This window comes from Pseudophryne corroboree, chromosome 3 (assembly GCF_028390025.1).
Source record: "Pseudophryne corroboree isolate aPseCor3 chromosome 3, aPseCor3.hap2, whole genome shotgun sequence".
Taxonomy (NCBI): domain Eukaryota; kingdom Metazoa; phylum Chordata; class Amphibia; order Anura; family Myobatrachidae; genus Pseudophryne; species Pseudophryne corroboree.
Genome location: NC_086446.1, coordinates 536,787,152 through 536,799,275, shown reverse-complemented (window position 1 = coordinate 536,799,275; position 12,124 = coordinate 536,787,152). Strand labels below are relative to the sequence as shown.

Genomic DNA, 12,124 nt, shown 5'->3' with positions numbered 1-12,124 from the left:
GATGGTTAAAGCAAAATAACTAAGCTACTAATTAAGTCACCTGTGCTGAAGCCTGGATATCACTAAAACCTGCACTGTTGGTGTGCCTTGAGGACCGTGGTTGGGAAAGCCTGTCCTAGTGGATGCTGGGAACTCCGTAAGGACCATGGGGAATAGACGGCTCCGCAGGAGACTGGGCACATCTAAAGAAAGATTTAGGACTATCTGGTGTGCACTGGCTCCTCCCCCTATGACCCTCCTCCAAGCCTCAGTTAGATTTCTGTGCCCGGCTGAGCTGGATGCACACTAGGGGCTCTCCTGAGCTCCTAGAAAGAAAGTATAATTTAGGTTTTTTATTTTACAGTGAGACCTGCTGGCAACAGGCTCACTGCACCGAGGGACTAAGGGGAGAAGAAGCGAACCTACCTAAGTGGTGGTAGCTTGGGCTTCCTAGGCTACTGGACACCATTAGCTCCAGAGGGATCGCACACAGGACCCGACCTCGTCGTCCGTTCCCGGAGCCGCGCCGCCGTCCCCCTTACGGAGCCAGAAGCAAGAAGGTCCGGAAAATCGGCGGCTGAAGACTTCTGTCTTCTCCAAGGTAGCGCACAGCACTGCAGCTGTGCGCCATTGCTCCTCATGCACACCACACACTTCGGTCACTGATGGGTGCAGGGCGCTGGGGGGGGGGGCGCCCTGAGCAGCAATAAATAACACCTTGGCTGGCAAACTGACACCATATATAGCCCCAGAGGCTATATAGGTGTATATTAACCCCTGCCAGAAATATTAAAATAGCGGGAGAAAGCCCACCGAAAAAGGGGCGGAGCCATCTCCCTCAGCACACTGGCGCCATTTTCCCTCACAGCTTCGCTGGAAGGATCGCTCCCTGGCTCTCCCCTGCAGTCCTGCACTACAGAAAGGGTAAAAAAGAGAGGGGGGGCACAAATTTAGGCGCAGTATAATATATATATGCAGCTATATGGGGAAAACACTCTTTATAGGTGATATCCCTGTGGTATATAGCGCTCTGGTGTGTGCTGGCATACTCTCCCTCTGTCTCCCCAAAGGGCTTTGTGGGGTCCTGTCCTCTGTCAGAGCATTCCCTGTGTGTGTGCTGTGTGTCGGTACCGCTGTGTCGACATGTATGATGAGGAAAATGATGTGGAGGCAGAGCAAATGCCTGTAAATGTGTTGTCACCCCCTGAGGGGTCGACACCTGTGTGGATGGACTTATGGAAGGAATTACGTGACAGTGTCAGCTCCTTACATAAAAGGTTTGATGACATAGGACAGCCGGCTACTCAGCTTGTGACTGTTCCAGCGTCTCAAATGTCATCAGGGGCTTTAAAACGCCTGCTACCTCAGATGACAGACACAGATGTCGACACTGATACCGACTCCAGTGTCGACGACGATGAGACTAGTGTACCCTCCAATAGGTCCACCCGTTACATGATTGAGGCAATGAAAAATGTATTACACATTTCTGATAGTACCCCAGGTACCACAAAAAAGGGTATTATGTTCGGTGAGAAAAAACTACCAGTAGTTTTTCCTGCATCTGAGGAATTAAATGAGGTGTGTGAGGAAGCGTGGACTTCCCCCGATAAGAAATTGATAATTTCTAAACGGTTATTGGCAGCGTACCCTTTCCCGCCAGAGGATAGGTCACGTTGGGAAACATCCCCTAGGGTAGATAAAGCGCTTACACGTTTATCAAAACAGGTGGCACTACCGTCTCCGGATACGGCCGCCCTAAAGGATCCTGCTGATAGAAGGCAGGAAGCTACCCTAAAAGCTATATATATACACACGGGCATTATATTGTGACCAGCGATTGCATCAGCATGGATGTGCAGTGCTGCTGCTGCGTGGTCAGATTCCCTGTCGGATAATATTGATACCCTGGATAGGGACAATATTTTGCTGAGGGGTGGAACTGTTGGGGATGGCCTTTCAGACCTCGTTTCCACAGCTACGGCTGGGAAATCGACATTTTGCCACAGGCTACCCCACAGCAAAAGAAAGCACCGTATTATCAAGTACAGTCCTTTCGGCCCCATAAACACAAGAGGGCTCGAGGCGCATCCTTTCTGCCGAGAGGCAAAGGTAGAGGGAAAAAGCTGCAGCATACAGCCAGTTCCCAAGAGCAAAAGTCCTCCCCCGCGTCCGGTAAGTCCACAGCATGACGCTGGGGCTTCACAGGCGGACCCGGGTACGGTGGGGGCCCGTCTCAGAAATTTCAACACACAGTGGGCTCTCTCACAGGTGGATCCCTGGATCCTTCAAGTAGTATCTCAGGAGTACAGGCTGGAATTCGAGACGTCCCCCCCCCCCCCCCCCGCCGTTTTCTAAAATCTGCCTTACCAGCAACTCCCTCTGTCAGGGAGGCAGTGTTGGTGGCTATCCAGAAACTGTATTCACAGCAAGTGATTGTCAAGGTACCCCTCCTTCAGCAAGGAAAGGGTTACTATTCCACAATGGTTGTGGTACCGAAACCGGACGGTTCGGTGAGGCCCATCTTAAATTTAAAATCCTTGAACACTTATATCAAAAGGTTCAAGTTCAAGATGGAATCGCTCAGGGCGCGGTTATTGCGAGCCTGGACGAGGGGGATTACATGGTCTCCCTGGACATCAAGGATGCGTACCTACATGTCCCCATTTACCCCCCTCACCAGGAGTACCTCAGATTTGTGGTACAGGACTGTCACTATCAGTTCCAGATGCTGCCGTTTGGGTTATCCACGGCACCGAGGGTCTTTACCAAGGTAATGGCCGAAATTATGATACTCCTTCGCAAGAAGGGAGTTTTAATTATCCCGTACTTGGACGATCTCCTGATAAAGGCGAGGTCCAAGGAACAGTTGGTAGTGGGGGTAGCACTTTCTCGGGAAGTGCTACAACAGCACGGCTGGATTCTCAATATTCCAAAGTCACAGCTGGTCCCGACGACACGTCTTCTGTTCCTGGGACTGATTCTGGACACAGACCAGAAAAAAGTGTTTCTTCCAGTGGAAAAAGCCGAGGAGTCGTCTTCTCTAGTCAGAGACCTCCTAAAACCGGGACAGGTGTCGGTACATCAATGCACACGAGTCCTGGGGAAAATGGTAGCTTCGTACGAAGCAATTCCATTCGGAAGGTTCCACGCAAGGACTTTCCAGTGGGACCTGTTGGACAAATGGTCCGGGTCCCATCTCCAGATGCAACAGCGGATAACCCTGTCGGCAAGGACCAGGGTGTCGCTGCTGTGGTGGCTGCAGAGGGCTCATCTACTAGAGGGCCGCAGATTCGGAATACAGGACTGGGTCCTGGTGACCACGGATGCCAGCCTTCGGGGCTGGGGGGCAGTCACACAGGGAAGAAATTTCCAAGGACTGTGGTCAAATCAGGAGATTTCGCTTCACATAAATATTCTGGAGCTAGGGGCCATTTACAATGCCCTAAGCCACGCAAGGCCCCTGCTTCAGAACCAGCCGGTACTGATCCAATCAGACAACATCACGGCGGTCGCCCATGTAAACAGACAGGGCGGCACAAGAAGCAGGAGGGCAATGGCAGAAGCCACAAGGATTCTCCGATGGGCGGAAAATCATGTGTTGGCACTGACAGCAGTGTTCATTCCGGGAGTGGACAACTGGGAAGCAGACTTCCTCAGCAGGCACAACCTCCACCCGGGAGAATGGGGACTTCATCCAGAAGTCTTCCAAATACTGGTAAACCGGTGGGAAAGACCACAGGTGGAATTGCGCCAGGTCAAGGGACCCTCAGGCGATCGCTGTGGACGCTCTAGTAACACCGTGGGTGTACCAGTCGGTTTATGTGTTTCCTCCTCTGCCTCTCATTCCCAAGGTAATACGAAGGCGAGGAGTGAAAACTATACTCGTGGTTCCGGATTGGTCAGGAAGAGCTTGGTACCCGGAACTTCAAGAGATGCTTTCAGAGGACCCTTGGCCTCTGCCGCTCAGACAGGACCTGCTGCAGCAGGGGCCCTGTCTGTTCCAAGACTTACCGCGGCTGCGTTTGACGGCATGGCGGTTGAACACCGGATCCTGAAGGAAAAGGGCATTCCGGAGGAAGTCATCCCTACCCTAATCAAAGCCAGGAAGGATGTCACCGCAAAACATTATCACCGCATTGGCGAAAATATGTTGCTTGGTGTGAGGCCAGGAAGGCCCCAACGGAGGAATTTCAACTGGGGCGATTCCTGCATTTCCTACAAGAAGGGGTGACGTTGGGCCTCAAAATTGGGGTCCATTAAGGTCCAGATTTCGGCCCTGTCGATTTTCTTCCAGAAAGAACTGGTTTTCCCTGCCTGAAGTTCAGACTTTTGTCAAGGGAGTTCTGCATATTCAGCCTCCTTTTGTGCCCCCAGTGGCACCTTGGGATCTCAATGTGGTTTTGGAGTTCCTGAAATCACATTGGTTTGAACCACTTAAGACTGTGGATGTGAAATATCTCACGTGGAAAGTGGTCATGCTGTTGGCCCTGGCTTCGGCCAGGCGTGTGTCAGAATTGGCGGCTTTGTCCTATAAAAGCCCTTATCTGATTTTCCATATGGATAGGGCAGAATTGAGGACTCGTCCTCAGTTTCTCCCGAAGGTGGTATCAGCGTTTCACTTGAACCAGCCTATTGTGGTGCCTGCGGCTGCTGGGAACTTGGAGGATTCCAAGTTACTGGACGTAGTCAGGGCCCTGAAAATTTATGTTTCCAGGACGGCTGGAGTCAGGAAAACTGACTCGCTATTTATCCTGTATGCACCCAACAAACTGGGTGCTCCTGCTTCTAAGCAGACTATCGCGCGCTGGATTTGTAGCACTATTCAGCTGGCGCATTCTGCGGTGGGACTACCGCAGCCTAAATCTGTAAAAGCCCATTCCACAAGGAAGGTGGGCTCATCTTGGGCGGCTGCCCGAGGGGTCTCGGCTTTACAACTTTGCCGAGCTGCTACTTGGTCAGGGGCAAACACGTTTGCAAAATTCTACAAATTTGATACCCTGGCTGAGGAGGACCTTGAGTTCTCTCATTCGGTGTTGCAGAGTCGTCCGCACTCTCCCGCCCGTTTGGGATCTTTGGTATAATCCCCATGGTCCTTACGGAGTTCCCAGCATCCACTAGGACGTCAGAGAAAATAAGAATTTACTCACCGGTAATTCTATTTCTCGTAGTCCGTAGTGGATGCTGGGCGCCCATCCCAAGTGTGGATTGTCTGCAATACTTGTAAATAGTTATTGTTACACAAATCGAGTTATTATTGCGAGCCATCTGTTCAGAGGCTCCTTTTGTTATCATACTGTTAACCGGGGTTCCTATCACGAGTTATACGTGTGATTGGTGTGGCTGGTATGAGTCTTACCCGGGATTCAAAATCCTTCCTTATTGTGTCAGCTCTTCCGGGCACAGTGTCCTAACTGAGGCTTGGAGGAGGGTCATAGGGGGAGGAGCCAGTGCACACCAGATAGTCCTAAATCTTTCTTTAGATGTGCCCAGTCTCCTGCGGAGCCGTCTATTCCCCATGGTCCTTACGGAGTTCCCAGCATCCACTACGGACTACGAGAAATAGAATTACCGGTGAGTAAATTCTTATTTTTGCTAATCTTTTGTTCGCAATTTTGATAAGCTAAGATTCACTCCCAGTAGGCGGCGGCTTAGCGTGTGCAAAGCTGCTAAAAGCAGCTTGCGAGCGAACAACTCGGAATGACCCCCATGGTTTTGCCCAACTGCTAAAAATTTCCTGCTGCGATCAACTTGGAATTACCCCCAATATTCTATCTTTACAGAGCTGCTGCTACATAAATAAATGATAATAAAATAATAAAGTCTCATGTACAAGAGACTGCAATGTGATACAAACCTTATCTGATGTGTGCTTTATTTTCATGTTGTGTTCTAGAAATAAATATTAAGAATCATTCGGTTGCTATTTTATTTGCACTTTTTTTGTGTACTGTTACCAGTGTACCAGTTTGCATTACTTTCCATAGATATATGTTATATGATAATTAGACCATTCTCTGTGGAATATATGAATGTAAGAATGACCATCAGAGACTGAGATGATTTACATTTTACCCTTGGAGTGAAAGCGTTAAAGATAGTATGGCTCCTGTGGTCTGAGGAATGGAGATGCTGAGGAGGAGAGTGGGAGAATGAAGCATTTTCTTGGGGGCACATGGAGGGAGTGCTGCTTCAATAATAAACAGCTGCCTAACAGCTGGGATTCCAAATACCCACTTGAAATTTTGGCAGGTGATAAGAGGCACTGATTCCTATTTATAAATCAGGGTTGGTGGCGCTGGGCAGCGCGCTGCGGGACTACAGCTGTTTGAAGGAATGTCCTTTATGCCATTCACTTCATGGAGCAATCTTCTGCAGACTTCCATGTGGATTGTGACCTACAGATCAGGTTCAGAAAGGTTGAGATACTCTAGTGACATAGTAAAGAATGTTTTATTTAAGATACTAGTTTCCTTTCTTCAATCTCTCCATTTATTTTAAGTTGCTTATTTTTGGTTTTTACACATCGTTAGAATAATCACTATGATGACAGATTCAAGTGGAAAGTGTGTGTTTGGGGAGGGGGTGGGTGGGGATGGACACCTAGCTCCTGATATCTTCAGTTACTACCAGGCTGGAATGCTTAATAACCAGACTTGTTTATTCATGGAGCCTAGTGAGCATGGGTTCCTCTAGTGCAGTGGTTCTCAAACTGTGTGCCTACACACCCCGGGGTGCCTCAGGACACTTGAAAGCATGCCCTCGGTTGGTGGTCTAGGACCAATTAAAACTATGTGGACAAACAGAAGAGTCCCTCACCACATAATTGAGCCTAAGCATGACATATAAACACACTTTACTTAGTGTAATATTTTTTTCTGAATTTCTCAATAAAAAAACTTTGGGCCTTGGGGTGCTGTGAAAAGAATTCTGATACTCTAGGGCACCGTGATTCAAAAAGTTTGGAAACCACTGCTCTAGTGCGTTCATTGTCAGGGTTTCCATGGTACATATGTGTTATTTCACTATTTTAAACTACAACATCTTCCAGGCCATCACCATTCCTACTGTATTTGAAGTCCTTTAGAATGTAAGCTCTCTCGAGTAGTGCCCTCTTCCCTCATGTGCTTATCCTTTTTCTTACTTTAATAATCTTCAACTGCACCAAAGCCAGTAGTCTTCCACCACCTGATACTTATGTCAGTGTCATCTGCTGATGTAGCTATGTTTATTTACCCTGTACTTGTCCTATTTAGTCTTCAACTGTAAGTTGCTCTTTTCCTGTTTTGATTATTTGTTTATGTACTCTGTAAATGGGCTCTGCGGATCCCTTGTGACACCATTTAAATAAAGGATAATAATAATAATAACCTGACTACAGGAAGAACTTCTGTGATTTGTCTCACTTGACTCTCCATTATTGGTACTGTTGGAGATGCCATATAATGGATTCCAGTAGCTATCTACAAGTTAAACAGTATCTCACCTCTCTTTCAGGTATAAAGTCTTCTTGATAAACATTACTAAACTGTCTTTTTACCTATAGGAAAAATTTGATGATCAAAAACACCATGGCTGTGTGACAAAACGGTATAAAAACCTTTAAAACACCCTTGCATCCAAACTAAATAATACATTAAAGACCAGAGATTATTAGGCTCATACTGTATGCGGTTTTTCACCTGTTCCACCTCAAAGCTTCTCTAATTAATTCATATAAGCAGTCATAGCTGCTGCACATATTAAATGCATGCACGGAGGCACCAACTGGCTAGTCCGGGCAAGAGGTTATTAGAATTGTTGAGTTGTAAAGCGCTGAGCACTAGGGAGAACTAAGCATGCATAAAAGCAGGATATATGGGCTAAACAAAATAAATCTACACATGAAAACAAAGGGTAGGGAATACCCTGTTTGTGAGAGCTAACAATCTACTGGGAAAAGGGCAGAGTTGAATAAAGTGACTCAGGGTGAAGGTTAAGAAAGTAGTGTGGGTGAGTAGTATACTGTAGGTAGGAGTAAGGTAGGCTTTAGTACACAGTTGGATTTTCAGAGAAGTTAAAGATATGAGGCCGGAGTAAGAACAAAGGGGCCTATTTATCACCATCCGCATCCAAGGATGCGGATGTGGTGTGATAAAATTGCCTGAATCTGCACTACGATAATTAATTACATTACATGGATGTATCTATTATCACATGTAGGTATAGAGCAGGAATATTAATGCAGGAGTCCATTTACAGAGGATCCTAAACTCTCAAAATTGAAAGTAGGCAATTCAGTGAGGCCAGATGGGATGCATATTATCATACTAAACAACATTAGAGGGTTGCTGATTATGATTTCATGATTATTCAACCAGTCACTATTAAAGGAGTGTCACCAGAGGCAGTGGCACTGCAAGGGGGAAGAGGGCGGAGTACGTCTACCAGAGGATTGAGGGGGCAGGGGCAAGGGAGCCCCACTGATAATTTGATTAGTGCCTCCTCTGTGAGCAGTTACCATTGCCTGCATTTCCTTTTGTCCCTTGCCTGAGAACCCTTTCCCTCATCTTCCCTAAAACTCATCTAGTCTGTCCCTCTATTCTACTCACTCCTGTGACTGCCTGAGATTCTGCCATCTCACAGATTGTCAGATTTATTAAGCCTAGAGAAGTGATAAAGTGGAAGGTGATAAAGCACCAGACAATCAGCTCCTAACTGTCATTTTTCAAACCCAGCCTGTAACATGGAAGTTAGGAACTGATTGGCTGGTGCTTTATTACCTTCCACTTCATCACTTCACTAGGCTTAATAAATCTGCCACAGAGTCCCTGCCCCTTCCTCTGTATTTCTATTCCTTTACTCCCTCCCGTACTCTGCAGAGACCAGACATTCAGAGATCAGTGAGATCCTCCTTCCAAGCAAAAGTTGAGGTGCAGGAATTTTTGAATGTTATCTATGGGGGTGGTGTATTTATGCTATGGGGTGGGATATATTTGTATTATCTGGGCGGTTGGTGTTGTGTGTATTAAACCACCAACCACCAGATCCACGCCCCCCGTCTAGCCTAACACCCCAGCTCTGGCCTATGATTTAAGCTAGTTTTGTACAGAGATGGAACGGAACACTAGTGTTCCCCACTTCTAGTATGCAATACAATACAAAGGGAAATATCCTACATAGCGCAACGGAATAAAATAAATTAATAAAAATTATATTAACCATTTACTACTAAGGTTTATTATTTGTAGGGATTAGTGGAGTAGGAGCTGCCAGGAGCACAGGTCAGTATGGGAAATCACATCTGCTTGCCTCTGGATTCTATAGATGAATCCTATCACCCTCTTCACCACAAGTGTCAACCATCAGCCTATACCACGAGAGCGCCAAGTACAACATGCAGACAGAACTTTACCCTGTTACCTTTTCCGTTAATTTTCAACAAATAGGAGCCGCGTTCCAGAGTCTTAATCTCAAAGAAGTCTCTGCTGTAGATAATGGAGATGTTGAGGCAGTCTTTGCATGAGACGAGAACCTGTGCACCCAGGTGAACAGAGGAGGCAGGAGCCGGTGCATGTGGTTTGGTGAGCAGGAGTCTGCAGACGGAGCACAGGTAGACCTACTTCTAAAGAATGTGCCACTCAGTTCCCCTCTGCCCGTGCCTTTCAAACCCGGCTCGGCCGCATCACAAAGCTACGATGCAGACGCGTCAAGAGGCCGTGTAATGACATCAATATGTAATGACGCGGCCGCACATGAAACTCAGCCCAGGAGGTGGTACTGCCAGCGCGTATATGGACGGACAAACCGGCCCTTCTGGCATTTGTCAGGAAGTGCCAGATGGCCAGTCTGGCCCTGGTTGTGGGTGAGGTAGTTTAGTAAAGGCAGTGATACTTGGGCATTGAGGGGTCTATTTACTAAGCCTTGGGTGGAGATAAAGTCGCTGGAGATAAAGTACCAGCCAATCTGCTAACTGTCATTTTTCAAACCCAGCCTGTGGCAGAGCAGTTAGGAGCCGATTGGCTAGTAATTTATCTCCCGCGACTTTATCTCCATCCAAGGCTTAGTAAATAGACCCCTGAGTATTAAGACAATGAAGCCTGTATGCTCCATTCAAAAGTGAAGACAGCCCAGAACCACATAATAAATGCAGCAGTCATTGGCACCTTAATGTACAAGGACTAAATAGGGTTTTGCCCTTACCCTACATACATTTCAGTTCTTACAATGTTGACAGCTGTATACAAGCAACCCAAGGCTGACTACTGCCTACAAGGGGATGGGAGGGCACCAAGCCAAATTTTTGCCAAGGATGACATAAAGCTTAGCTGCACCCCTGGATTCGCTATTGTATAATGCTGAGATGGATGCAAGCAGGAGGACCAATGAGCAGCCGCAAGCTCTGTGCAGTCCCAATGTCACTATGGAAAAAGTATGTACTATACTACAGAAGCAGATGAGCCCCGGGAGAAACTCAACAGGAATGAGCAGGAGAATAAATATTAAATAGATCACTGGAATCGATGTTGTAAGCGAACTGGCCCAAGTTTTATAGCTTTACTAACCACACGTTTTGTTTTAAATGGGCAGACCGATGTCATGAAACTTAAATGACATTTTGCTGTCACTGCTAAGTTTCTCCAAGTGTCCTGAAGTTTGTTGTGTGTGTCTTCTCCAGCACGCACAAAGCACACAGTGCATAGCGGATAAACATATGGTCGCTTCTTCTCAGCACAATACTCTCCATGATATCAGACAAGGAAAAAAAATATACAATTTGAACAGCTGAAAATAAAAATAGCTTCATCACTTGGCCCATTTCCCTCCCACCCACATTCTGGATTTTTCTTTTCTTCCTCTGAGCCCAAAAATACTTGCTACACATTGGAGCCAGTGGCAGAAGATTCTGGTAATTGGTACATCTGCTGCTTATTGTAACTGGGCCAGAAGTTCATGTGTAGCCTGTAATTACTGTATATGTGAATAAAGTGAGACTATTATGGGGGGTGGCGTTTAGAGTATTTTGTTGTCTTAACCATTTTTGTTCAAGAGAGCCACAATTAAAGAAATATTACCGTGTATCCACTCACCGCTCTCACGAGTGTAATGCACCAATAAGCTGTCAGTTGTTTTATAAAACTCCCTCATAACACTGTAGCTCTGTCTTTGTTATGATGTGCTAAAGAAAACAAAAAACCCACAGGAATAAGGACACATACTGTACACAAAAACTTAAATCACCAAGCTAATGTAGGTTAATGTAAAAGTCATTCTGCTAAGTGCGAGGTTACAGAAGGCATTTCGCAGTGCTGACATTACATTTTGAGTGGAAGATATTGAAATACCTGAGAAACAGAGGGTAATATTTATACTGTCACTTTATCGTACACTGTCTATAGGTATGCCAGCTGTTACTGGTAGGTGTTTGCGGTGGGGGGGTTAAGGGATTTCCAGAACGCAATATTTTTGATAGGCTGCCAACCTAACACTCTCCCCTATCCCCCCAAAAATGAAATAAAGACATTACCACTCGTACTTGACACTTGCTTGCGATTCCAGTGTGGAATTCTAGTCTTCTCCAAAGTTTTTTTTAATCAGTGCTAGCTGTTCTATCCGTTCTTCACACAATAGTTTCTGATTTTCACGGTTGTAAATATAAATAAGTGTTAAAAACTTGGTAAATCTATAGAGATGTAACTTTAAGATGTCTTAATGTAAGTAAATATTAATCCATGATTCTTGGCGTTACCCGAGGAGCACCCGTAGCAGATACGGTAAAAAGTGACAGGACCATTTTTGTAGTTTATGAAATTCTACCCACTAGAGGTGCAATCCAAATTTTGATCTGATTGTCCGTTTGGACATTATCGTTCACGCTACGCAAGCCACGCATCGGCAATGACGTCATAATGTCAACCCCCTGTTCATCCCCTTAGGAAAACTACTTAATTAGAATTTTAATAAACCTCCCCTATTTCCCACCTGAAGAATATCTGTGTTACTTTTCATCTTCCTATCGGGAAGTATTTGATTGAATTATTATATCCTGCATTATGTGGAAAATTGTCCAGTATTAGCAGTAACATTGCAGCATGCATGGTAAGCATTAATCAGTCTAAAGGTGTTTAAAAATATTATACATTTTAATAAATAGTAAGTGGCTTTA

At 46.0% G+C, this 12,124-nt stretch overlaps 1 protein-coding gene across 4 annotated transcripts in view; it reads left to right on the top strand.

Annotated features, from left to right (window-relative positions):
* The window catches only part of SDK2 (sidekick cell adhesion molecule 2), a 1,024,610-nt gene that overhangs the window by 255,040 nt on the left and 757,446 nt on the right, over positions 1-12,124 (top strand). The gene's annotated exons all lie outside the window — the stretch shown is intronic.